General features: G+C 42.3%; 1 protein-coding gene across 3 annotated transcripts in view; it reads left to right on the forward strand.

Annotated features, from left to right (window-relative positions):
* The window catches only part of NFIB (nuclear factor I B), a 436458-nt gene that overhangs the window by 128983 nt on the left and 281232 nt on the right, over positions 1-26243 (forward strand). The gene's annotated exons all lie outside the window — the stretch shown is intronic.

Consider the following 26243-nt stretch of genomic DNA (forward strand, 5'->3'; position numbering starts at 1 on the left):
AAAGAAAGAAAGAAAGAAAGAAAGAAAGAAAGAAAGAAAGAAAGAAAGAAAGAAAGAGAAAGAAGGAAGGAAGGAAGGAAGGAAGAAAAAGAAAGAAAGTACATTGGGGGAAAACATAAACCAACTCATTATCAAAAAAAAAAAAGATGAAAAGCGGCCGGGAGAGAGCTCTTATTTATTGGCATTTTTTATGAATCAAGATAGGTATAGGAATCGACTGCAAAGCCTCTGGGTACATCCACATAATGAAAGCCCAATTAATACCCCAAAGCACAGCGCACTGCCGGCAACGGGGCTCCAAGGACAATCGCTAGCTTCCGCGGCCAACACTGACAGCTGTAGTCCCCGATAGAAAACAGCTTCAAAGGCCCGATCCCCACCCCACCCCCACCCCAGCCCCGACTCCGCACTGCCTTCCTATCGCCCTCACTGAGGCAAGGCCTGCGGGAACAGATGGGAGAGCAGAAGCAACCCGTGGCTATCTGTGATGTCACCAAATGAGGCATTTTGGGATGCTGTTTGGGTGGCAAAAATGTCAAAAGAATACGAGACGGGGTGGGGGAGGGAGGGGGCGAATTTTCAGTGAAATGAGCGCCGGCCGGAGGAAGCTCCCCCCCTCCCCAGCCCCGGAGGTTGGAGAAGGGGGCCGTGGGGTGGTGGAAAGAGGTCCCACTGGGTCCAGATCTGGGCCGGCTTACATTTCAGGTTTATTTTTGTGTGGATTAAGGGAGCTTTACGTGCGTTGGGCTCACAAGGAAAGCATGTGGCTCCAGGTCCTGTAGGCCTGTTTGCTTTGGATTTATCCAGAACGCCAAGCCCGTGCCAGCCTGTCAGAGATGGTTTTCGGACCCTTGCGACTGCTTCTGCCGCCGCCCCCCACCCATCCACCCACCCCACCCCCGCACCCCACTTCTCAATCACTGCTCTCTTTTTTCAAACGGGATCCAAGTTTTCTTCCTTAAGATGCGTCATCTCTTGATTTTGTATTCGTTTTTGTTCCTTTGCTGCCACAAAATAGGAATCCATGTCCGACTAGACGGAAGGAAACACTGGGTTCTAAAATCGGACCACCCCCAACTGCTGTCCAGGAATCCCGTGCTGAGTAGCCCTGGGGGTAGCGCCTACGTTGATGATGCCCAACTCAGGCTGTCAGGCTCGCGCTCACAGCACGCCTTGATATCAGGGGCGCCCAGGGGCTGAGGAAGCCACCCAGCGCCCGTCTAGTAAAAACAGAAAAGTAAATAGATCATCTAAGAGAAAGAACAGATCCTCATAAAATTCTCAATTCTTGCAGAGGTTGAGTGGGGCAGAAGAGGTTATAAGGGGAAAACATTCTCCTTTGCTTTGTAATAAATAAGGTAATAATAATTCACTTCTACTCTCGCGGCCCTTTAGCGCGTGCAGAGATTGTCCATTTGATCTTCCCAGGAAATCCAAGATCCTTTTAGGCAATAATTGCAGGAATACTATTGTACAGAGGAGGAAGCTGAGACTCAGGGTGGTCAGTGATTGCTGATGGTCAGTGTCTGGAAATGTCCGAGGACAGGGGTCTTTCTGAGCCTTCTAGATCCTCTGCAAGACATGGAAGCTGTTGGAAGGAAACGATCAGTGATTTTATTGATTTGTTTTTGGGGCCCAAGCATCATTTCCTCTATGAATATGTCCCTCCAACTAGAGTGTCCTCATTACTCTTATGATGACACTTGTCATGTTGCCTTTGTACTCATTTGTCTGTCTCCCCCTGCTGCATTGGGAGATCTTTGAGGGCAAGGACTTCCTTATGCGCCCTTGAATCTCCAGTACCCGGTATAACCCCTGTGTGTCATCTCCATCAGTAAATACTATTGAAAGAGGTTGGATGGATGGACAAATGGATGATAAAAGTCTTATTTTAGCTATTTGCATAATTCAGCAATTCGCAGTTCGACCTCAAAACTCCCTCCCATGCATGGCCTTGAAGAAATGGAACTTGTTGGGTTTACCCATTCCAGTATTTGCTGATTTGCCAAAAACACTGTCACTCACATTAACAAGAAACAAAAAGAAAAGATGACTGCTTCTGATAAACGAGGGGGGAGAATTATAATGATATTATGCACGACAAAACTGATAGGAGAAAGAAGGCAGTCATTGGAGGCTTTTATTTTAATTTTATTTTATTATAGGTTCTTGGGAATCGTCCCTGCAGACAACTCAGTAGAGACCTCTGGAGCTCTCTGCTAAGGTAGATGAATCCTCATATTTGAGTGCTCCAGTTACCTTTTGGATGGCGTCCAAATTAGCATCACTTCAATAATATATGTTGACTGGAGCACTGGATGTGCCCGACTTGGTGCTAAATGTGGAGAAGGTTACCAGGTTGAGCTGGAGTTGGCCTCAGCCCAGAGGGAGCTGACAAACCAGGAGGGATTATGAGAATCCCTACAGACACCTTCCATACAGGACTGTGCCCCCGTGCCCCACAGCAAATCCAAATCAAGCCCTCCAAGGAGGTGGCTGTGACTTCCAATATGAGTTGGGAGCAGGGTCAAAGAGGCTTCATGGACAAAGTAGAAGGAATGGAAGTGTGAGTAGGAGCCAGAGATATTGGGGAAGCAAATACCAGATGGTGAAATGGACTCTTTAGACTGCGGCCAGTGCTGTACACTGCAGAGATGCTCCAACACGCTGGAGGTGTATGCAGCACGTTTCTCATAAAATGACTAAAGTTGAATTTGTTGGATAAGGAGACAGGGTTGGAGGAAAGTTATTAAAGGAGCATTGCCCAGCGCTCTCCCTGTGCAGAGAAAGTTTTCATAATCCAGAAGCGTTGTCCAATTCATTACTCAGAGTTCTATCCTGACACGCAGAATAATGCTGGAAAAGTAAAAGTGGTTGGATAGACTCACCCAGCAAGGACAACAATAATAGAATCCTCAGGATCATTGATCTTTACAAACACAAATAGTGAAGATGGTAGGAGTTAGGAGACCCCTCTCTAATGCTCCTCAAGTAATGTGCATATTCTGCTTCTGGACTAGATTGGTAAGCAGTTCATGAATTAACTGCAATATTGCTTGCCAATAATAATTACCAAGGATTAGTTTGTGTGTGTGCCAGGCACTGTGCTAAATGCTTTAAATATGTTATTTCATTTAACCCTCACCACCACCCTATGAGGTAATTATTTCTCTTAATGACTGTTTTATTTTAGAATAGTTTCAGACTTACAGAATAGTTGCAAGGACAGTATAGAGATTTCCAGTATACACCTCCACCCAGTTTCTCCTGTTATTAACATCATACATCAGTCTGGTACATTTTGCCCAAGTAATGAACCATACTGATACATTATCATTAACTATGGTCCATACTTTGTTCAGATCTCCTTCATCTTTATCTAATGTCCTTTTTCTTTTCCTGTCCCGGGACACCACATGTCTCCTTAGGCTTCTCTTGGCCATGGCAGTTTCTTGGGTTTTTCTTGTTTTTGATGACCTAAACATCTTTGTTGTTGTTGTTGTTGTTGTTGTTTTCACCTGGACAGTTCCGAGGAGTACTGATCAGGTATTTTGTAAAATGTCTCTCAATTTGGATTTTTCCCATGATTATACTAGATAATGAGTCCTTGGGAGGAAGACCACAGAGGTCAAGTGCTGTTCCCATCACATCATGTCAAGAGTGTCCACTACTGGGGCCTCTCGGTGGCTCAGTCGGTTAAGCGTCCCACTCTTGATTTCGGCTCAGGTCATGATCTCAGGGTCGTGGAATCGAGCCCCCACCCCCCCACATCAAGCTCTGTGCTCAGCGTGGAGTCTGCTTGTCCCTCTCCCTCTGCTTGCCCCCCTGCTCTCGCTCTCTCTCTAATAGATAAATAAATAAAACCTTGGAAAAAAAAAAAGAGTGCCCACTACCAACATGATTTATCACTGATAACGTTAAGCTGCCTGAATACATGACGTAGCGTGTGTTCAGGTGTCTGAGCTACGCGGATGCAGTGTTTGTCAGGTTTCTCCACGGCAAAGTTACTCCCAACCAACCTCCTTTCCATACTGTACTCTGGAAAAAATGCACAGCCCATGCTTAAGGGAAAGGGGGTTATGCTCCACCTCTTTGAGGGGGGCACTATCTCCGTGAATTATTGGGAATTTTGCTATATGAGCGATTTGTCCTTTCTTCCCCACTCATGGATTCAATCATTTATTTGTACCAGTATGGACTCAAGGATACTTATTTTATACTATTGGTTATAATCGCATACCACTTTCATTTTGTCGATTAAATTGTCTCCGATTTAGCCATTGGGAGCACTCTGAGTTGGCTCTCATGTCCCTTTGACATACCCTCCTTGTTCTGTTTTTTGGAGTTAATCGCCTTACTTTCTGGCACTGCAAGATGCTCCAGGCTCATCTTAGAGATTCCTTGCCCCAAACGTGGAACTAGCCATTTCTCCAAAGAGTCCTGGTTCCCATCTCAGGGACTGGTATTAAAAGCCACGATCTGGGTGTTGGGTATAGAAGTCGCTATTTTTATTTTCTGGATTTTATACTTGAGGAGACTGAAGTTTAGAAATACTAAGTAATCTGCCGAAGGCCATGCCTTAGAAAGCTTTGGTACCTAGATTAAAACTCAGGTCTGTCCGATCTTATAACTGTGGCATGATTTCCTGCCTTTCTTTCCCCTCTTGGGATATCAGTCTGCCTTCCAATGAACCTTAGGTAGTGCTGGAAGCTTTCCTGGGCTCTTGACATATGTTGTGTTTCAGTATTCCCTTTCTTACTGTCTCTGAGATCAGATTTTGGTAGGGTTTTCGCAAGGCAATGGTACTTTGGTTAGTGGTTCTCATCTAAAATAAGTATCCCCAGAGGTAGTGCTGAGGGTCTGAAAGTGATTTTTCCATATTTTGGGAAATCTAATGGAAATCATACATTTATCCATGACACAACTGCCCAGGCTAAGGCAAATGTCACATTTCTTTGATTCTGTATCAACTCAGTGTGGCTGGCTACATGAGTTATTTCAAAGCATTTGAAGCTCGGATTGGTTGATGATGACTTCATAGGAATTTCTGAAGTTGGAGAGGATAATAAAGAGTCTTTAGGGGTAGAAATGCTGGAAAAGGCCACATTCGTTACTGTTCTACTTGTGATCCAACTCTGATTGAAGTGGAGCCATTATGAGGGCTGTCTACGTGTATGTGGCAGGGAAAGAGTAACTTTTTTGGATATAAAGTAGACATCTATATATTTGGTTTATGTTTTACCAATTTGCTGTAATGTTTTAATGTTCAAAATTCTGGTCCAAGTTACTTTTAATTTCTGCTTCATTTTAGATGCCTGCTTAAAATTTTTAAAGTGTACACATTGGAATGATTTTTTTTTTTTTTTTGGTATTCTATTTTCTGAAGGAAAAACCTATATCTTACTGTAGATAAGCATATGGATCTATTTAATATGTTCAAAAGCAATGCATATGAATGACTCAGAGCCTGTTTGTGGTGCTTGGATGAATCGCCTGTTCGGATGGACTCAGAAAGGTGGGAGGAGAAAGGGGGAGAGATGAACTTGAATGGGGGAGGAGTAACATGTGGTTCTAGAAAACAAAAGAAGCATGAGCACCAGAAGATAACTCGTTTTGATAGAAGGAAAGTTCTTAGCGAGTATGAACAGAGCCTGGCTTTGCACACGGTTTTGTTCACATGAAACCGTATGAGGAAACAGTACAATTAAGATGTTTAGAAATAGAGGATACCACTGGAAAGAAACTTTTGAGCTCATCTGATTCAGTGCTTCTCAACTCTGGGCGACATGTTAGAATCACCGGAAAAGCTTTTCAACAATACTGATGTCCAGGCCCTCCCTCTTAAGTTTCTGAAATAATTGGTCTGTGGCGCAGCCCTGGCATGGAAAAATTTTTAAACACCTCAGTAATTTCAATGTGCATCCAAGCTTGAAACCATCGATCTAGATTTTTTTTTGAATTACCAAATATTTCAAATGCACAAAAAGTATAGTGAAAAAATGTATTAGGGACCAATGTATTTACTACATAGATTTAACACATAACTTATAGCCACATTTGTTTCATTTACTTTTGCTTTTCAAGAAATAGGGACTCAGTTGAGTCCCTCGCCCATGATCAAATCGTGTTGCCTTCCCTCTGTTTCCGAGGCAATTTGCTACCCTGAGGATGGTGATGTTCTGCCCATCCATATTTTCATATCTTTACCTAATAGGTATGTAGGTACATATGGTTTTGTTTGTTTTAAAATTTTCCCTGCATATATTATGCAATAGTACACGTATTCTTTTGCACTTCGCTTTTCTTGCTCAACATTATCGTTTCGCAACTCATCCCTTTATCCAAGTTCATTAATTCTGATGCTCTATGGTGTTCCCTTGCAAAAGTGTATCAGAATTTATTTATTTATTCCCCTACTGAGGGGCATGGAAGTTGTTGTTTCCATTTTGCTTTGCTTCTTTGTATCCTAAAAATTCTACATCGGGGCCCCTGGGTGGCTCAGTCGGTTAAGCGGCTGCCTTCAGCCCAGGTCATGATTCCAGGGTCCTGAGATCGAGTCCCACATTGGGCTCCCTGCTGAGCAGGGAGCCTGCTTCTTCCTCTCCCTCTACCTGCCGCTCCCCCTGCTTGTACTCTCTCTCTCTAATAAAAAATAAAAAATCTTAAAAAAAAAAATTCTGTAGCGGGCATTTCTATACATATCTCCTTGAGCACACAGAGCATGCTTCTCCAGGGTGAAGCTTTCCTACCAGCAGTGTCTCACAGTTGGGTAGAGGATGTGGAGCCTCTCAGCCCTCAGGGAAGGTAGATGGGAACTGGGGTGAATACTGGCTGCAGCCTCCTCGGGCTCCGCCAATGAGTTGTGTGAATTATTATCATTCTCTATGTGTGTCATGATGGGAAAGAGATTGGGAAACACTGCCTCAAGAAATGTACCTACCAGTGGATGCCCTGTGTTGTGAAATAGGTACACGTTTCACTCTACAATTATTGCTACATTATTCTCCAAAATAATTGTACCAATCTACGTGCCCACCTTGCCGGACTTAACATTTTCTGCCAGTCTGAGAGATGTGAAATGCTACTTTCTTTTCACTTGCATTTTCCTGATAAATCAGGGAGTCTTTTAATATATTTATTGGCATATGTTTATGGCTTGTGAATTGCCTGTTTCTATCCTTTGCTCATTTTTCCATGGAGTTGTTTGTCTCTCCTTCTTACTGATTTGCAATGATTACTCCTGTTCTGGATATTAATATTTTGTTGGCTCTACACATTTGCAAATGTTTTGCTCCAATCTATGGCTTACCTTTTATTTTTAGTATCATTTTTCATAAAAATGTTTGCTCCCACGCGGTGAATTGTGTAAGACTGATGAATCACAGACCTGTACCCCTGAAACAAATAATACATTATATGTTAATAAAAAAAATGTTTGCTCCCTAATTTATGTTTCAAATGAAGAAACTGGAGGTTCCTGGTTGCACACCATGTCTGCCATTCAAGCAGTGCCGCGGGGTCGAAAAGAGCGCGGGTCCGAAGCCAAGTTTACAGAGGTCATCTGCTTCTACTAGTTACTGGCAAAACCAGTCTAAAAAATAATCTTTTCATACTAAGTAAATGATTATCTGATTAAACTGAGACACACAGTGATGAAAAATCAGTCACCTAATCTCAAGGCATATACATGGTTAGTGCCAAAGCTGCCAAAATCTCACCGTTTCCCAAAGTGTGCTATATGGAACTCTACTCCTTAAGAAGTATTCCGCGGTCAATTTTCTTTTTCTTTTTTTTTTTCTGCTCCTAAAAATTTCTAAACTTATTAGTCTGTGCGATCCCCCTTTTCTGTGCAATGTCTAAAACATCTCAAGAAACTTATATCCTATGGAAGAGATGTTGAGACTCTCTTCACTTGAAAACCTTCGTCTTAGTTCTCGAAGACTGCCTTCCCCTGTGTTGGTAGTTTGTCTAAACAACCTAGCGAATGTATGAAACTATGTTATGAAACTATGTTAGTATGTAACTAACATCCATGTTATTGAACTTCAGGCACTGGTATGTTATAAAGAGAAATCATAAGGCTAATTGCGTTTCCCTAACGGAATCTTGTGTGTTACTCCATAAGGATGCATAATGAAACTACCCTCTCCCCTTCCTTTATGTGTGCTTGCCTAATAATGTGGGAATTGTATGGCATATGGGATTGTGATTGCTTGTTGAGTCCTATAGAATAAGGCATGGCTCTTTGGAAGAGTCTCTGACTTAGTTGAAGATCTAGAATTTTAGGGCAGAAGGCAGAAACTCAGAAGTTGGATGTTTGCTAGGAGAAAATTTTCTCTCTGGACTCTATTCTCTTGGGTCCAGAATTTTGGTAACTGGCATATGCTTATCCAGGCATATACTCCCAAGAAGAAGGACAGTTGGGAGCTTGGGCCTTCAAACTCTGGACAGCAAGGTATCTTTATGAGTCAAGACTAAGAGTACTTACTTTGTGAGTGAGAGATTTTTACTTTGTATTTTTCTCTATATTTGAAATTTTGAACAAGTGTATATATTGTCTATTTAATAATTTAATCAATGAGATTAATAATGATTGACTATATTTCATCTTATGATTCAGCATGTTTATCAAGATCACCCTGGGTTTCTGGCCCCATGTTAGGGATGCAAATTTATATATACAGAAGATTACAAATATATGAATTATGCATGGAAAAAATAGCAAGAAGTATCAAAATTTTAACTGTGGTAGTCTTTGAATTGCTAGGAGTACTGGTGGGGGTTTCTCCTTCCTTCTAATTAAGAACTTTCTATATTAGCATATGCTACTTTTCCAATGGTTTCAAAAGTTGATTTTATTTTTAGATGTACAAGAAAAAAATGTATATGAGTATACCAGATGCTGATATAATTTTAGTGTTAATATATGTTTTGCAAAGACCTCCCAGCCCACTTTGGTATAATAACTGTACCATGTACAATGACAGGCCACTAACTGTAAGCATAATTATTAGAGGAAGGCAGTTAGAAACTAACGATATCCTCAAGCTTTGGAAATAGAGAGACTGAGGGCTTAGATCCCAAGTTTGCCACTTATTCCTGGCTGAGCTTGGGTAAGTTGCCTAAACCTCTCTGAATCCCGTTTCTTCATTTGCTGAGTGGGTAAAATAATGACACCTCCCCCATAAGTTTGCTATGAACGTTAGTTAGAGAATCCCATCAAAGCCCTTAGCCCTTAGTGTAGCGAACACATAGCGTAAATCCTGAGGATTGTTAATTCCCACTGGGGGTTTGAGCCCAAGACTTTCAGCTAAATTGAAAACAATGTCTCATTCGTGACAGACACATTCGCAGGTCTATGTGTTTAGAGAAGCTGTTTACCTGGAAACTAGGGTGGAGAACTGGCTTCAGGCAGAGAAATACCATGAAATACTTCTCAAGAGAAGGGCTAATATATTTTTTTTCTACAGTAAGATGTAGGAAAGGGAGAAGGTGACACAGTGAAAAATCAACCAAACGATCTTGGACGCCAGGTACAGTGTTACCTGTGGGAAGGTGATAAAAGCAAGGACTGCAAAGCTACCGATCAGAGAAAACCAAAAAGGGTGTTAGAGAGAGGGTCTGATACCAAGCCCTGAATAGAATTTCAGGAAAATGAATGATGGTCTGGGATTACCAAGTTATAAATCAATGAGGTGACTCAGATGATATCATAGACCAGACGAACAAAATTCAAATAGATATTAATAACACCTGACCTTGGATATTAACCTTCAGCAGAGTCATTTATAATGTAAAATTCCTGGTTGGACCATCCAGCCTATAACCATATGGTTCTTTTTTTTTTTTTTTTTTTTTTTTTTATTGAGAGGAGGAGGTGGTAAGGATTGGCTTTGGAAAAAAAAAAATCAATTTAAAACAAGACATTTGGGCTTTGAAGGCAAGAGGGTTTGGAAAGGTTCGGAACTGCTGAGGCTGAGCTATCAAGTGTCATGGTGGTGTCAGGTTTGTTTTCTGCGAAATATTTGAACTAATTTTACCAGCGGCGTTTCTCTCGGGCTATTTACCACCTGAATATTTGTCGAGGCCTTTAGAGGAGGCAGCCAAACATGTACATCTGAAATTCTTTCTATTTGGAGCACAACTTGGGTGGGGAAGGCTCTCTGGTGACGGGGTGGGGAGCTGACAGGAGATGTTGCTGTGAGAAAGACGGGATTTCAAGAGCTGTCATCAAGATTGCGAGGCCTGGTTGCAGCCGATATTTTTCCAAATGCCAACCACACGAGGATTTAAAAGAATGTGCAAAGAAGCATGTGGTGTGCTCCTCATGAAGCAAAAGTGGGCTAAGTGGCTCGCTTAGCATCACGGCCCCCCCAGCCAATCACGAGCTCGGGCACCCCGGCCTCTTCCCTCCAAGGCCTTGGCCACATGCCCTCCTATACAATTGTGAGGAGATTGGATGAACCACAATGGTATTTAAAGCACTCTTCCATGGCGCTCTTGCAGTTGTAAGATTTCCCAAGAGGCAGTTGCCAAGATTATGTTCTTTCCCACTGGCTTTTAATTTGTAAATTTTAATGGGCTTTAGATATGGCATTATAGGTGGCACTCTGCAAGGTGGCCAGAGATGAGATGGCGTGGTGTAAATCTTCAGGGTACACCCTCTGCCATCATGAAAGGTGCTTTAAAAAAAAAAAAAAAAAAAAAACGGCAGAAAGATCAAATTCTCTTATTGTCAGCACGCTGCTTGCAGAAACTCTGGTTTTTAAAAAAATCTCTAATCAGCTATGTTCTTATAGTAACTCGAACATCGCACAATTTTGTTTAAAAGTAAACCACCCTTAAAAATGAAAAGGAAACAGACCAACCACTGGATCATATTTCTCTTTATGTTTTTATCCACCCTTATCATGCAAACCACGCTGGCAGCCTTCCCAGATTCTTAACACTGCTTCTGACACTTTTCTCTCCTCTCCTGGTGTAACAGCCCTATTTGAATTATTAATTCTGGAACACCTCCTTCCTCTCAACCTAGAAGGCAAACAGATCCACCCTATCTGGGCACCGAAAGAATAATCAATGGTATATTAGGATCTGCTTGTATTTCAGTATTGAGCCCTTTGTGAAAGGAGCTTTATTTGAGATTAAGTCAATATCCACCTGATGAATAAACTTGTAAACAGTTTTCCTAAGCCGTTAAACTTCCCGTATGTGATCAATTACAGGTATTTCTCAATGAATTTGCTACCAAGCGCTCTTTGTTGAACTGGGAGTAAGTGTTCCAAGGTTGCAGTGAGCCTGTTACCTTTTGTTTTCCGGTTTTGTCATCTTCCTCTTGCCAAATAATACCCTTCTTAAGAGCTCCACATTGTCTTATTGAGCCTCAGGCTAAGCTAGTATCTCCTAGTTACTTATTTCCAAGTTGTGGCTCACGCTGTCGGGAAGCTTCCATGTACCCAGCCCGAGAAAGGCAGTATTCAAAACATGGTAGTGGGTCCCTGGTTGGCTCAGTCGGTTAAGCGTCTGCCTTCAGCTCAGGTCATGATCTCAGGGTCCTGGGATCGAGTCCCACATCGGGCTCCCCGCTCAGCGGGAAGCCTGCTTTTCCCTCTCCCTCTGCCTGCAGCTCCCCCTGCTTGTTCTCCCTCTCCCTCTGCCTGCCGCTCCCCCTGCTTGTTCTCCCTCTGTGTCAAATAAATTAATAAAATCAAAAAAAAAAAAAAAAAAGAAAGAGAAGAAAGAAAAAGACATGGCAGTATCTCCAGGGCTGCGCTGTCTGCCAAACCTTCTCTGATCTCTTAGTTTTCTTGCTCGCTTTTCCTTTTCTGGACTCTCATTCTCTTTTTGATGCTTTTCTGCAGTGTTGCAGCTGCCGTGCATTTATTGTGATCATTTTTGTTGCTGGGCAATATTCCACTGGATGAATATGTCACAATTTTCCATTATCCCATTGAGAGACACTCAGGTGAGTTCCATTTGGGGGCTCCAACCAGCAGCTCTGCTCTGAACTTTCTTGCACACATAACCTGATACACTTATGATGCAAGAGCATCTTGAAGATTTATACCTCGAAGTAGAATTACTGTGCCATGGGCCCTGCCTGTCTTTTTTTGTTTTTTTTTTTAAGATTTTATTTATTTATTTGACAGAGAGAGACACAGCGAGAGAGGGAACACAAGCAGGGGGAGTGGGAGAGGGAGAAGCAGGCTTCCCACTGAGCAGGGAGCCCGATGGGGGCTCGATCCCAGGACCCTGGGACCGTGACCTGAGCCGAAGGCAGACGCTTAACGACCGAGCCACCCAGGCGCCCCTACATGTGGCTCTTTAAATTCAAATTCAAGTTCAACCAAATTTAAAATTCGGTTTCTCAGTCACATTAGCCACATTTCCAGTGGTGACTGCATGAGACAGTGCAGATCATGTCACGCCATCGTCGTGGAATGTACTGGTGTACAGGGCTAGTTTCAGCAATCTCCGTACCCCTGGCAGCACTGGAGTGACAACCACCTGCTCATAAGGGGGTTTTAGTCATAAAGACAGGTTGGAATTGAGGGGTATGGGCTAATGCCTTTGGGTTTAAAAAAAAAAACAGGGAGGAGAAGCTGCAGGAAAGGAATAAAAAAACGGGGAAGGGGGGAAAGAGCAAAGACATGGCCTTGAAAAAAGGAACAGAAACAAAATTTGTGGGCTCGTTGGAAGTGGCCAGGAAGGCAGTAACACCCTTTCCTTTTGCGGGCGTTAAACCAGCCAAAGTCGTCGAGACCCAGAGCTTCATTTGGCAGGTACTTTGATAATCTGCAGCAAGAGAAATCAGATGTCACAGTGAAGAAGACTGGGGTTAGGGGGACAGGAACCCCAGTGTGGCAGAGACCTGGGTGATGTGGGACTAGACAAGATGGGCCAGTGGAAGAGCCCTGCTTCCCCGACCTGGGTTCAAATCCCCGCTCCTCCGCCCCCGGGCGTGTGGCTTTGTGCAAATTACTCAGATTCCTCTTCTGGGAAGCAGGGATAGAAGGGCCTCCTCTGGGTGTGATTGTGTGGATTAGAGGTACCAAACGGGGCATACAGCACCCGCCCCCTCCAGAGAGCGTACGACGTGTATTGTAATGACTCCGCGTCCTAGCGCAAGGTTCAAGGCACCAGTGGTCCGGCCGAGATGCCTTTCTCAGGAAGAACTCAGTCCACCGTTTCCCGCGTATGGCACAGTGGTCTTCACTCTAGCAGGATTACGCGGCTTTCTTGTTTACCCTGTAGCTAACTTCAGAATTGGCTCAAAGTGAATGATGACATTGCCGCTTGGTTCTGACCCGCCTTGATTCATTTTTCTATTTACATCACCAACTTACAGGGGCAAAATCTGGTGTATTAGGCAACAACTTGTCCCTGATTTGGTTTTTTTGTACCTTGCTTTAGTCCTCAAGCTCTCAATTCACCTTCTATAACCCCCTGTGCCATCCTAATGAGGATGATTAAACTAACTGTCCCTTGCTTCTTCTGGGCCTTCCCAAGGCTACAGACCCAGAAGCATTCTAGAGCTAGGTGAAAGGGAGCTTTCTAGGGTGCTGTGTGCCATTCAAAATTTTCCATTGGCCTATAGCTCAGAGGTAAGTCTAGTTATTGGACTGAGTCCATTATTTCAAATATACTTAGAAAATTGTACATTATTTGGATAAGAAGTAATGGCAGAAGCCAGAAGTATTCCGATGTTCCCTTCTCAAAAGGTCAAATGATGCTTTTAAAATTTTAACTACCTATGAAGAATAAGAAGGGAATTTTGTAAGGTGACAATAAATCAAGCTCTCAGGCAACCCTCTCGCCCAGAGTCAAAGTGATGATATACCACAGTGAGAGGCGGACTTGAGGATCCCTGGTTAAATGGGTCAGGTTATTTACAAACATTATTCTTATTATCATGAAAATAACCAGTAAGTAGGGCATTTTCTCTTGCATTCAGAACGTACAGCACACCACAAATGGCCTTTTATGTCTCAGCTGGTGAAACCATAAAGAGGTTGTTATTCCACAAAACAGCTTTTCACAGAAACCTAATTCAATTTTAAGAAAATGAATATGAAGGGGAAATACCTGCTTTTGCTCTTTCAATCGCTCTGTCCTCCCCCTCCACTCCTACCCTGAGGCCAGTTTCCTTTATCCTTCCCTAAAAGACCTCGGGAGTCCCCAGGTGTGAGAACAAACAGTTGCCTTTCATTGTTTGAGATGCGGCTTCTGCCAGAGGGAGATCCATTAAGGTGCACTCTTTGGGGAAATAATAAATGTATGGGAAGTTACACACGATGGTAAGATACACTGAGATGTGATTGGTTCTAAGTTTTCCTGAACTCTCTCTTTGAAGTAGTTCTATTACCAGTAGATTAGTAAGCTCTGCTTGTGCAGTAAAAATGGTTACAAGAGTGTCTCTCCAGGGGGCGCCTGGCTGGCTCAGTCGGGTGAGCCTCAGACTCTTGGTTTCCACTCAGGAAATCGGTGGTGAGATCAGTGGTGAGGTCAGGTTCCACACTGGTTGTGAAGCCTGCTCAAGATTCTCTCTCTCCCTCTCCCTCTGCCCCTCCCCCCACCCCCACCTCCCTTCTTCTCTAAAAAAAAAAGAATGTCTCTCCAGCATATCAAATGTGTTTCACCTTTGCTAGACGAGACACACTTGCATTCTTCTCTAATGTTATTGAGATTTTTAAAATGTTAATATCCAAGCCAAAATTGAATCAAATCAGGAGTGCAAAGTGCTGCTGTATTTTCAAACTACACTCTGATCCTCTCTTCTGTAAGGGCTGAGGGTGGATCCCTCCAGTTGACAATCACTATCCTATACTCTCCTAATTTTTCTTCTTAAATGGCTATACCATGATCCATTTTTAGAATATGATGACTGTTGACCTAAATGAATCTCAATCAGTGGAATTTTATGCAGTATAAGGATGAAGTTGTGGGGGGGGGGCGCTGCATGGTGAAAATAATAGGTAATATAAATAACTATGCGCCTGGAGTCCTACAAATGAACCAGCCATGGTGATGAGCTTCTCACTTACATTACTTAATCAAATGTTTATAATACCACGTGGAGGCAGCTATTCTTCCCTTTAGACAGCTGACGAAACTGAGACAAATAGTAGCTAAACAATTTACCCAGATCATACGGCTCATAAGTAACTGAACCAGGGTCCCAACCAGACAAACCCTCACTGTCTAGGGGTTTAGACTGCCTTTTTCATCTTTGCAGCTGATCCTAACTTGTTAATTTGTCAATTAGTTGTTACTGAGGTGATTACATGATTTGTCATCCAAACTGGGACCATTTCAAGAATAAAAGAGGGAGCTCTTAAAAACTCTGCCAGGACAAGAGGCATAAGTGGGGGCCATTCCTACAGAAATCTGGATGCGTAGTCAACTTAGTTGTTAGGGCCTTGGAACATTATCTTCTGTAGGAGCAATATCATGTATGGTCATTAGAGCCCTGGGTCAACCCTCCTCCCTTTTCTTAAGGTTTTCCTTCACAGACCCCAGGCCACTGTTGCCCTTACAAGAAAATACTGAAGCGAAATATCTCTACTGCAAAAATATAGAATTCCCCTCCCCCACTAAAACTCCTGTTAACAAGGAATCTTACTTTTTCTAATGTAGCAGGTGTATGTGCTTATTTTTAAAATTCTTCAATGATACTTTCACTTTTTTTTAAAGGCACCAAATAGTGCACACGATATATGACTATTTGCGCAAAACAAAATGATTTTTATACATTGACACTATGTGTATGTGTGTGTTAATACCTACATATATCTCTGGATAACACCCGCAAGAAATGTCTCCTCACTGTTGCATCAGGAAGGGAAAGGATCTTGAAATCGGGGGTGAGGGAGTGGGGGGAGTGGGGAATGGAGACTTATTTACACAGTACCTCTTTTTGCTCGCATTGAATTGTTTGCCATGAGTATGTTTATTTCTCAAATGAAGTGAGGAGAAAAACTAGATACATACCTACCGTTCAGTGCAATTGAATCATAGTCAGTAGGAAAGCAATCTGATTAAAGTTATTGCACTGATTTCTGCTCAACTAATAACTTTATGTCTTAAAAAAAAAATTGACCTTTTTAGAAGGGGATGCCTGAGAACAGAAGTGAATCTTTAATTGGTGGAATTTTAAGCAGCATAAAAAAGGAAAGTGAAGAAATTCAAGTGAAGTCAAGGTGGTCACTCCGGCAGGAGGGAGGGTCCCCTAAGTTGGCGCAACTCTATGCACTCTACATACGTTGTACTCTGTGTAAGTTTCTTTCTTTTCTCTAATTATGAACCCACAGGTTTTCTAAAATGTCCACATTTTTTTTAAAAAAAAAAACAGAGGAAGTTTAAGCTCCAACCGCAATGTGGAAAAGAAAAAGATTGCAGAATATATAACCATTTATAAATATAACTTCTAGACAAGAAACGGCGCTTGCCTAATTTGGAGTCTCAAGAGTATGTGGAATTTTCTGCTCGTTAGTTATGAACACAAACACTTCCAAGATTAAACTATGCAAATAGTGGAGGAAAGGATCAATGATGTGCAAAAGTATTTATTTTGGCCATATGCTTTGAGACAATGCAATGCAAAACTGTGTCCTTAAACTAGTGTCTTAAATACTGCATGATTCAAACAGAAGCAATCCATCAGGCTCGGATAATGTATTGGCATTACAGACGTTTTATATGAGTATGACAGAGACTTCTAATTTCCCACTCAATACTTGACCTTCCCTTATTACTACTAGTCTTAGAACCCCGATTTCATCTGGAGTGGTGATTTTTTTCCTCCTAAGAGACCACATCTTCCAGGCTCCCTTGCAGCTGGGTGTGGCCCTGTGACAAAGGTCAGGCTAATGAATTATAAGTGAAATTATTTTGAGGCATTTCAGGGGAAGCTCCTTCATGGGAGTTAACTAAGCTAGGAGGGGCGTCCCTTTTGTTCTCCCCTTTCCTCTTGGGGAGAACATTTAATGACTAGAGGGACATCATGGCCTAAGGATGGGAAAACAGAGATCTAGAAAGAGCCTGGGTCCCTGATGACTTTGAGAAGTCACCATATGAGCCCCAGATAGCCAGAGGTAGGATTTCTTTTCTGTTAAAAATAACCCATTGAAGTTAGTTAAGTGTCTGTCATTGACAGCTAAATGCAATTCCTAACCGATGCAACCAATTACTTCTCTTCTTTGGGAGAAAGGCTATCGTGGGATGAAATGAATTTGACATTCATTCATCATCATTCCTAATCTTGGCACTTCACTGTGCCTGCTTTTTGTTTTGTTTTGTTTTTAATTAATTCAATTTAGAAAAGACATTTTACCTTTTAGAACAACCCAGGGGCTCCGTCTTCAGTTCCTTGCACGCTAGCAAAATTCCTACCCTTTGTGAACAACCGTCTTTCGACTCACAGAAACCTCAATTAATAATCATTTTGCTCACAAGATGACTCCAGGGGACACTTACTCAGACACTGTGACTGTCACCATAGTTGTTGGAACTGAAGTTATATACACAGATGAACTTTTCTCACTTGTTTATTTTCCATGTGGGGTGTCTCATTTAAAACAAACCCATTGTAAGTCCCCAGGCCCTAGATGTAGGCTGTGTTATGTATATCCTTTGAAACTTCTTTCTTCTTTCCTCCAGGAAGGAGGGGAGGTAAAAGCTTGAATAAAAGAAAAAAAAATTTAAAGAAAGAAAGAAAAAAAGAAACAAAATAAAAACCATATTTTTAACAAAAGGATTTTTGAAAGCCTTGGAAAATGTTGTGTTCATTCACATAAGGCCCCACTGTTTTAAACATATTTTACTATAATTTTTCCTTCAAAATTCTGACATGCAAAGTTGAACAGGGCTCTTTCAGTGTACAACCCCAGGACATGGAGAAATAAAAAGAACAGTATTCCAACTAATGCATACTCAGTGGGAATCATAATATCGCATAATTGCTTGAAATTCACAGGCCGATCGATGTCATCTTCAGAAATATGCAAGTTTCCCTTTGTTTTCTGACTTAGAGATATTTCCTTGCTTTAGGGCTTAACCCTTCAGTTGCTACCCCTAATTATTGAAACATGATTGGAAATGAATGTAGAGCCGCGCTTCCTAAACCCGCACCAAATGTTAGGTAAGATCCCCCAAATCTGCCAACTTTTGTTCTAACAGAAACACAAAATATGTGTTTAACTTTATCAGTGAACCTCAAGTGTTCCTTTTTACCCGTTTCCTTTTCTACCTGTTTCTAAACACACACACACACACACACACACACACACGCACACACACACACGCACACATGCACACACATACACACACGGCCCTTTAAATTCCCACAAAAATCTTTGCAAGAACAAAGAGTTGCTATTTCGGAGCATGTAATGACATGTTTAAAAGTTCATCAACTTCCCCCTTTAAAAAAAAATCTGGCAATGAGTCTAAAATAATAATTCACAAAGATTTAGAGAAAAAAATATCCTTAAGACTTCTTCCTTTGTAACATTATGTAAATCATAAATATACCACTGGTCTGGAAGTGATTACAACAAGCTACAAGACAAAAGATATTCCTAAGCAGACACTGCTGACAATGGGCTCTCTTTTCCCATTAGCATAAGAGGATTTGGGAAGGTAAGTTCTCATAATAGTTAATAAGAGATTCACGCCATTATGAAGAATTCCCAAGCATATGTGTTCCAAGAATAAACTCTAAGTCCTGGGCCATAACTGATTGCATGAACTCATTACAGCAATGAATGTGTCCTCATATTCAAGGTGAATGAGTCTTTTGGTGTTCCAAGCATTCCTCCACTCTTCTCCAGTTTTCTCTTTGCTTCTCAATTGTCATTGTCCCTGACCTTCCAAACAGGATCCCTGGAGTGAAGAGGAGCCCGTACTATATAAACAGTTCATTCTAGAAGTGTGAGTCATCCCTGAATCAGCTCCCCCGTCCCCTATATAAGCGACACCCAGGCATATCTAAGCTTCTCTGTTACTTGTAGGAAGCGTAGGAAGCGTTTCTTTGTTTTGTCTTTCCCCACACGTTTCCAGAGGGCAAAGGTTTAACTTTTTCACTCTCCTCCAGCCCTTTCAACACTGGCGTTGGATATTCAGTTAACAGAACATGGAGAATTTAATTGTGCTTGATAGCATAGCATTGGATGCTAAGGCCAGCCGACCCAAAGGGACACTGCAATGCCATTTTATAATTAAGCAGAGCACCCGCTGGACTGCATGTTATAACAGATGTTTCCTGGCCCCAGGTACTAAGCCAGCACATAGTAAAACTGCCCAGAGCCTCTCCCTGAGCCAAGATGGGTCAGTGTCTGGAACAACTCCTGTCTAGTGTCTCTTACTGTAATTAGAGAATGAGGCTAGCTTTCGGTCATTAATTCCATTTGAAAAATAGCCATGGCTAAATTAAAAAAGGAAGAAAAAAAAAAGAACATCAGAGTGCTTTTAAAATTGAAAAGCCCAGTAATAAGATGGAGATAATTTATTGGTGATTTATTATTTCTAACAGTGTTTTAGACCTTATATAAATTCTGTACAATGATTTGCAAAATTCTCCAAGATGATTTGCAAAATTTTCACTCCATTTATGAAATGGATAAAATTAGAGGCTCCTTATGCTTAGGCTGGAAAAGAGTTTATAGATTGGTTAGTACCAGGAAATCAAACTCAGATGCCATAGCTTCTAGTGAGTCAATGAACAAAGCAACCGAGGGCAGGAACAATCGTTCTGCCTTTTCGCTCTAGTTTTCTTTCATTTTCTTGTTTGCAGTAAGAGACATGGGGGCAGGAAAAGATCTCTCTACTGTGAGAAAACTATAGTCCCAGCAGGGCTCACGTTTAGGTGGTGTGCATCTGAGGCTAGCACCGTCCTTACCAGTTGAGGTCTAGAGGCTGCTCTCAGCCCAGGGTGATGCCCATCACTGGGCATCTGTCCTTTCCCCGGGAACTCTCGGATCTCCCCATGATCCAACAGCTGGGGAGAGCAAGGCACCCCCAGGATGTTGTTCTAGCACGAAGGTGTCCATTCTGATAGGTCAGTCCCCAGGCCTTAGTAGTGAAATATTTTCAATATCACCCTTGAGTACAAGCACAATGACAAATAGCAACTGGTATTTTACCTCTGTGTAGGGCAGACGAAAGGGCAATGGAACCTGATAAGGTCATTGGGACCCTGGAGAGCCCATGCTCTGTTAAAGGGGGCAGCTACTACAAATTGAGTAGAAATAGGGGACCCGTGTAGCCAGATCTTCTGATTTCTTAAGAGAAAATAAAACCCTGTGTCCTTATATAAAATCTCCCAATTAAATTGCCACCTCATTCAAACACTGTAAGAGGTAAACAACGTGCTTTTGTGGTCCAGATCTGGCCTGGGTGCCCCAAATTTGCAATCTTTCCCATTCCTGACACAGAGAAGAGAGGACTAGTGTTGGAGTGACTTACCACAGGTCACACAAGCGATCCAGTGGCAGGGTCAGAACTAGAACCTAGAGCCCCTGACTCCCTTCAGTGAGAGTTGACTTTCTTTAAAACAGGTGCTATACACCATGGAACACCCTTCAAGAGAGATCTGTAAACTGCATAACCTATTAAGTAGGAGCTTAGATGAGTTTAGTATTACAGTCGTTTGGGTTAGTGTTTGCTCCGGCAACAGCAAAGTGAAAGCTCATCTCCAAAGCTGACACATAAAGATGGAAACAAGGGCAGAAGTTCCAGAGATAACAGCTTTGCACAACTGCGAGAAAGGGTTGGTCCTTTGGCGGCTTGGAAATTGCTTTTTAAACAAAGACATTGACAGAACTCCAAGCAGGGTTTTAAAACGCCTCCGTGGTGAGGGTGACCCCTGGCAGGGTAAGAAAGCATCTAAGTCTGAAGAAATTCCACTGTTGGGGTCATCTAAGTTTAATGGATCTCTAGTTTCATATGATCCTGAGACCAATCTGTTCTTTCATAGCTATTCCTTACCTTTGTTATTAAACAAGGTTGTGCCCAGGGTGAAGTCAAGTATTTGTAAAATACAGTTGTTCATACACTTATCACAATGAGCCCTGAGTGATGTATAGAAGTGTTGAGTCACTATATTGTGCCCCTGAAACTAATATAACACTCCATGTTAAACGATACTGGAGTTAAAACTTAATAAAAAGAATAGAGAACCTCAAAAAAATAAATTTGTCCATAGATTAACTCACATTTATTCAGGACCTGCTACAGGCTAGACCCAAATTCCCAAACATCTGATATTGATATTATTGCACTTTCTACATGATTTACCTCTCTTCTACCGCTTTATACTGTTATTCACTTATTTTTCAAAAAAGCCATGTGTTCTTTTTCCTTAAATAGAAGAAAACTGGGGGCACCTGGGTGGCTCAGTTGGCTACACATCGGACTCTTGGTTTCTGCTCAGGTCATGATCTCAAGGGTGGTGAGATCGAGCCCCATGACGGGCTCCACACTGAGCAGGGAGTCTGCTTGAAGATTCTCTGCCTCTGCCCCTCACCCCACACACACGTGCACTCTTTCTCTCAAATAAATACATTTTTTTAAAGATTTTATTTATTCATTAGAGAAAGCACGCATGCACGAGAGTGAGAGAGAAAGAGAGAAATAGCAGGAGCAGGGGCAGGAGGAGAGGGAGAAGCAGACTTCCTGCCGAGCAGAGAGCTTGAAGCGGGGCTCGATCCCAGGACCGTGGGATCATGACCTGAGCCGAAGGCAGACGCTTAACTGACTGAGCCTCCCAGGTGTCCCCAAATAAATAAATCTTAAAAAAAAAAAAGAAAGGAAAGAAAATACGGAACTATCTTTGTGTTGGGATTGCGGTTATATCAATGAATAAGTAGCCTTTGACCTTGAGACTCCATGGACCATTAATACTAAAGAACTAAATAAACTTTTAAAATAAAAGTGATGAGAGTGCTATGATGAAAGCAGAGGGGGAGCCATTAATTTTCCTTGAGTCACACGGAGCAGTGGAGAAGGCCTCACCCGGGATGTGATGTTGGGTTGAGCCTTGTGGAATAAGCAGGAATTTCCAAGAGCAAAAAGGAGGAGAAGGTCATTACAGGCAGAAGAAGCAGCTGGAAGAGAGGCACAAAGTCCTGAAGTGTGTTGGGTGTTTGGGTAATAAGGAGTGGTGCAGTCCAGCTAAAGCCAAGGACACATGAGGAGAGTGGCGGGAAAATCTGACTGGGCTTGGTTTTAAATATAGGATTACATAGTAGGGAGCAGAGCCTCTGATACTGAAGGTGAAGGAGCACGGCCAAAGTTCTTAGAGCAGGAAAACGTCTGATCTGCTCTGTGTTATAGGAAGATAATTTTGCCTTCGAAAGGCTGGTGAGGGAAGGGACTGAAGGTAAGAAGGTCAATTAGGAAGCTCGCCAAACTCCTCAGGCCAACCATGGTGAAGTACTACTGATTGAGAGTAGCAGCTGAGACAAAAAGGAAAAGCCAGATTTGAAAACATTTTTTATTTGAGGTAGAAACAATAAAGCTTGGTGACCAGTTCCATAAGGAAAATGGAAAGAGTTAAGACTGAATCCAACATCTTTAATGTGTCTGGGTGGATAAAAATGCCATCTATCAGGATCTAGGGGGAAACAGGGCTTTCAGAGGGTGAGGTGGGAGAAGGGAGAGGTGAGGGGCTGGTTGATGAGGTGGAGCTTGGAGATATTAATGCTGAAGTGCCTTCAGAAGACTCTGATCTCATATGACATTTTCAACACTGAATAAAGTTTTATGTGTTTTAAAAAAAATGAAGACTCTGGTAGGTGAACCTCACCAAGAAAGCATTAAAAACTGGAACTGGGGCTCAAGAAGGAAGATGATTAGCCAAGAGCTTGACCCATATAGAAATACTTGGAAAATGACCTTTAAATGATATGGACAGAAACTACTTATACCGAGAACCCCAACTTATGATACTTAAATAATTTGATAGCTAGTAGTAAAAGAAAACACAAAACAGCACTTCAGCTGGCTTCCACATCATTTGCTTTTGGGGAAACAAGAAAAAACAACAAACTTGGGAGATCATTAAAGGTGCACTGGGCTTGGAATCATGCAGGCACAGATCTGAATCCTGATCATGTTCTTTACTAGATGTTCGACTTTGGACGAGTAATTGTTGAATCCCTCTTAGCAAGACACTTCATGTGCTTTGAGGCAGACCCTATTCTGGGGACTGGGAATATAATGATAAATAAACCCTGCCCTCAAAAAAAAAAAGAGCTTAAACGATCTTTTTTGTAAAACTTGAAGATTGCCATGAGACACTATCATCTAACAATTAGCACAGTGCATGGCAGAGAACACTATGAACCTGTCACTTTCTAAGTGCCAAGCACTTTCTAGTGATTAGCTCATTTAATTCTTACACCAAAACTATGAGGTAGATATTGATGTTGTGCCCTTATGCAATTGGAGAAACTAAGCTTAGGCGCCTTGCCCAAGCTCATGGGGAACAAACCAAGAGTTATCTGACTCCCCAAATGCTGCACTTCATTTTTCCTTTGTCAGATGAGTGATGTAGGCAAGAGTGCCTTCTCTCTTAATGCCCAAAAATATGAGTAGATGAACTAGAAGTTATCACCCAAGGAAGTGCTAGTTAAGATATATGGCGTATTAACATGAGGATAATCAAAACTGAAACTAGTCAAGATAGCACTGGTATAAATTTCTTTTAATGATATTCAGAATGACTGAGCCAGCAATAATGTCCTAAAATGCTCTTCAGTAGCTCATCGATTGGCCAAAGGCCCCACAGTCATATAGGATGGACCTGGCTCTAGGTACAAAATTGGTTCCTACCTCAAGTCATTTCTGGAAATAGGTAGGAGAAAAAAGAATTAGTGAGTCAGTAACTTACAATTAAAAGCATTTTGGAAGTAATTTGCACTCTTAAATAATGGAATACAACTGCTTAGAAGTCATTCTGGAGTGAGAGTCTTTACCACTCTACTTCATTTTCATGTCTTCTTTGCTCTCGCTCTGAATCGCCCTCTTCATTTCGACCACATTGGCCCAGTTTAGGTTGTCTTCATGCCTCCCCAGGATAGCTCTCGGCCACTTGTCCCCCACCTCCTTGCTCATGCTACCACAATCGCTCCAAGCCTTTAACCCATCCAGTAGCTCCCCATCACCAAAAAATATACCCACGTTCATGTAAGAACACAGGTTGCTTACAATCTTTTGGCCTTCATTCAATGCATACAACTTCTTAGGCCCCAAATATGCCCTGCTATTCCACACCTCTGATTCTCTGTGCTTGCTGGTCCCTCTGCTCGGGCTGCCTTTCCCCAAGTTCATCTGATAACCTCCTACTCATCTTTAAACACAGAGTCCAAGAGTCATCCTCTCTGAGAAAACTTTCAGTCCCTTCCCATGTTCTAGTTGTTGTATCCCACAATGTTGTTTATTACGGAATCAGTCACACTCAGACTTTTACTCATTAACGTGTTGATTTCCCCCTTGAAAGAAGGCACAACATCCTCTATATCTTTGCATCTTCATACCCAGGAAAGACCCTTGCTATGTAGTAGGAGCTCAATAAATACTATTGTAGTAAATAGAACTGAATCCAGTCGTCATCTTCATGGTCATCACCCCCTGGTTAGTGGGCTCTCACAGGAATATAATTTGTTGGTCGGTGCTACATTTCATCCTTAGCATGGTGGCAGGAGAGACGACCAAACTCTGCTACTTCTGGCCTGAAGAAAAGAGGGCCCCTCAAAAATGGGAGGTAAACAAGAAAAGCGAGAGGAGCCTGAAATGTGCTCATTTTATCACTCTTGGAGGCCAGAAATTGGAATTTTAGTGCAGGCCAAGCCACTTATCTTACAGGGTTCTGACCAGTTTTCTGAGAAAAATAAAAGAAACAGAGTAAAATGAAAATCTGTGGTCAGAAGGTTACAGAAAGGAAAGGCACACATTTCTGCTAGGGAATAGGAAGTGGTCTTGTCTTCCGCAGCAGGGCTGTCTAATAAATCTGGAGAGTTTTATTGACTTCATAGGCGCAAGAATAACCACCCGGAGAAGACATCGGGTTTCACTTATTTTTTTGGAAAGTAATTTTTCACAGACGCGAGGTTAAAAGAAAGTGGTTGCACGGGCCTCGGCTGTGGTGGTGTGTCTTCTGGTATGCGTAATGCAACTGGATCTCAATTCTGGGACAATGCCCAGTCTCAGAGGTCTAAAGCCTCTGTTGAAAGCAATGAGGACAGAGTGTTGCCAAAATTTTATGTATGCAACTGTAGATCAATTGTCTTAGTGCAAGGATAGACTTTGATCAAGAGCGTCTGGAGGGAGGGGTTTCATTAAACGCTGTTTTCAACTCTTAATTCTACAGCTTTTCTGTCTACTTGTTGCTCAGTCTACCACAGACCCTGAATGGCCCTGACACAGAGAAGCCCCTCCCCAAGCCCACGTCTGGTTCTCAGACAGCAGCAGTGACTGGCATGGAAGCAGTTCTTGGGTAGAAAAGATACACAGTTTAGGTTTTGCTTCTCACTCCCTGATTTTTGGTGTCACATTAGACATACTCAAAAAGGAAGATGCTTGAAGCTCTCCCCATCCTGCCTCACGTCTGTGATTCATTAGGAAAACTTGAAAACTTCCCCTACACGAAGACAAACTTTCCTAAGAAAAGGATTGATAAGGGTGTATGTTTGTTGGATGAGTTCTTCCTTTTACAAGTGTCTGGCCAAGAACAGAAAATTCAGCCAGTTTTAGAAGGCTTAAGGGTCCATTTCGGAACTCCTTTCAGTTGTCCTCATAATCATGGAAGAGATGGCAACTAGCTAAGGTTTCTAACAGTTTGCAACTTCCATGTTCGATTCTCGGGGTGAACCTGAGGGCAACTTCGGCCACAGGGCAAGGAAAACTTTTCTTCACAAGGTCATATTTCTTTCATAAATCAAGAGCAAGGCAGATACAGGAGCCATGATCTTGGCCAGCTGGGTGGAAAGGGCCACCACCTGGTGTGGGGGAGGCCAGTCATCCTCCGAGCCCCCAGCATCTCCAGCAACGTGTACTGGGATCTGAGAGTAAGATCACTGGACTGGGTAGCAGGAAATCAAGCAAATCTAAAACTCCACCTGAAATAATCACCTTATTGTACAGATGCAGAAGTAAACGGGTGGTTTTGAGATGTAAGCAATAGAATCCCTTCTCAAAGGAAAATCTTAAATAATAGATTAGCAAACCTTTCCTGGGTCCTTGAC

Source organism: Phoca vitulina, unplaced genomic scaffold, assembly GCF_004348235.1.
Source record: "Phoca vitulina isolate PV1807 unplaced genomic scaffold, GSC_HSeal_1.0 scaffold67, whole genome shotgun sequence".
Lineage (NCBI taxonomy): Eukaryota > Metazoa > Chordata > Mammalia > Carnivora > Phocidae > Phoca > Phoca vitulina.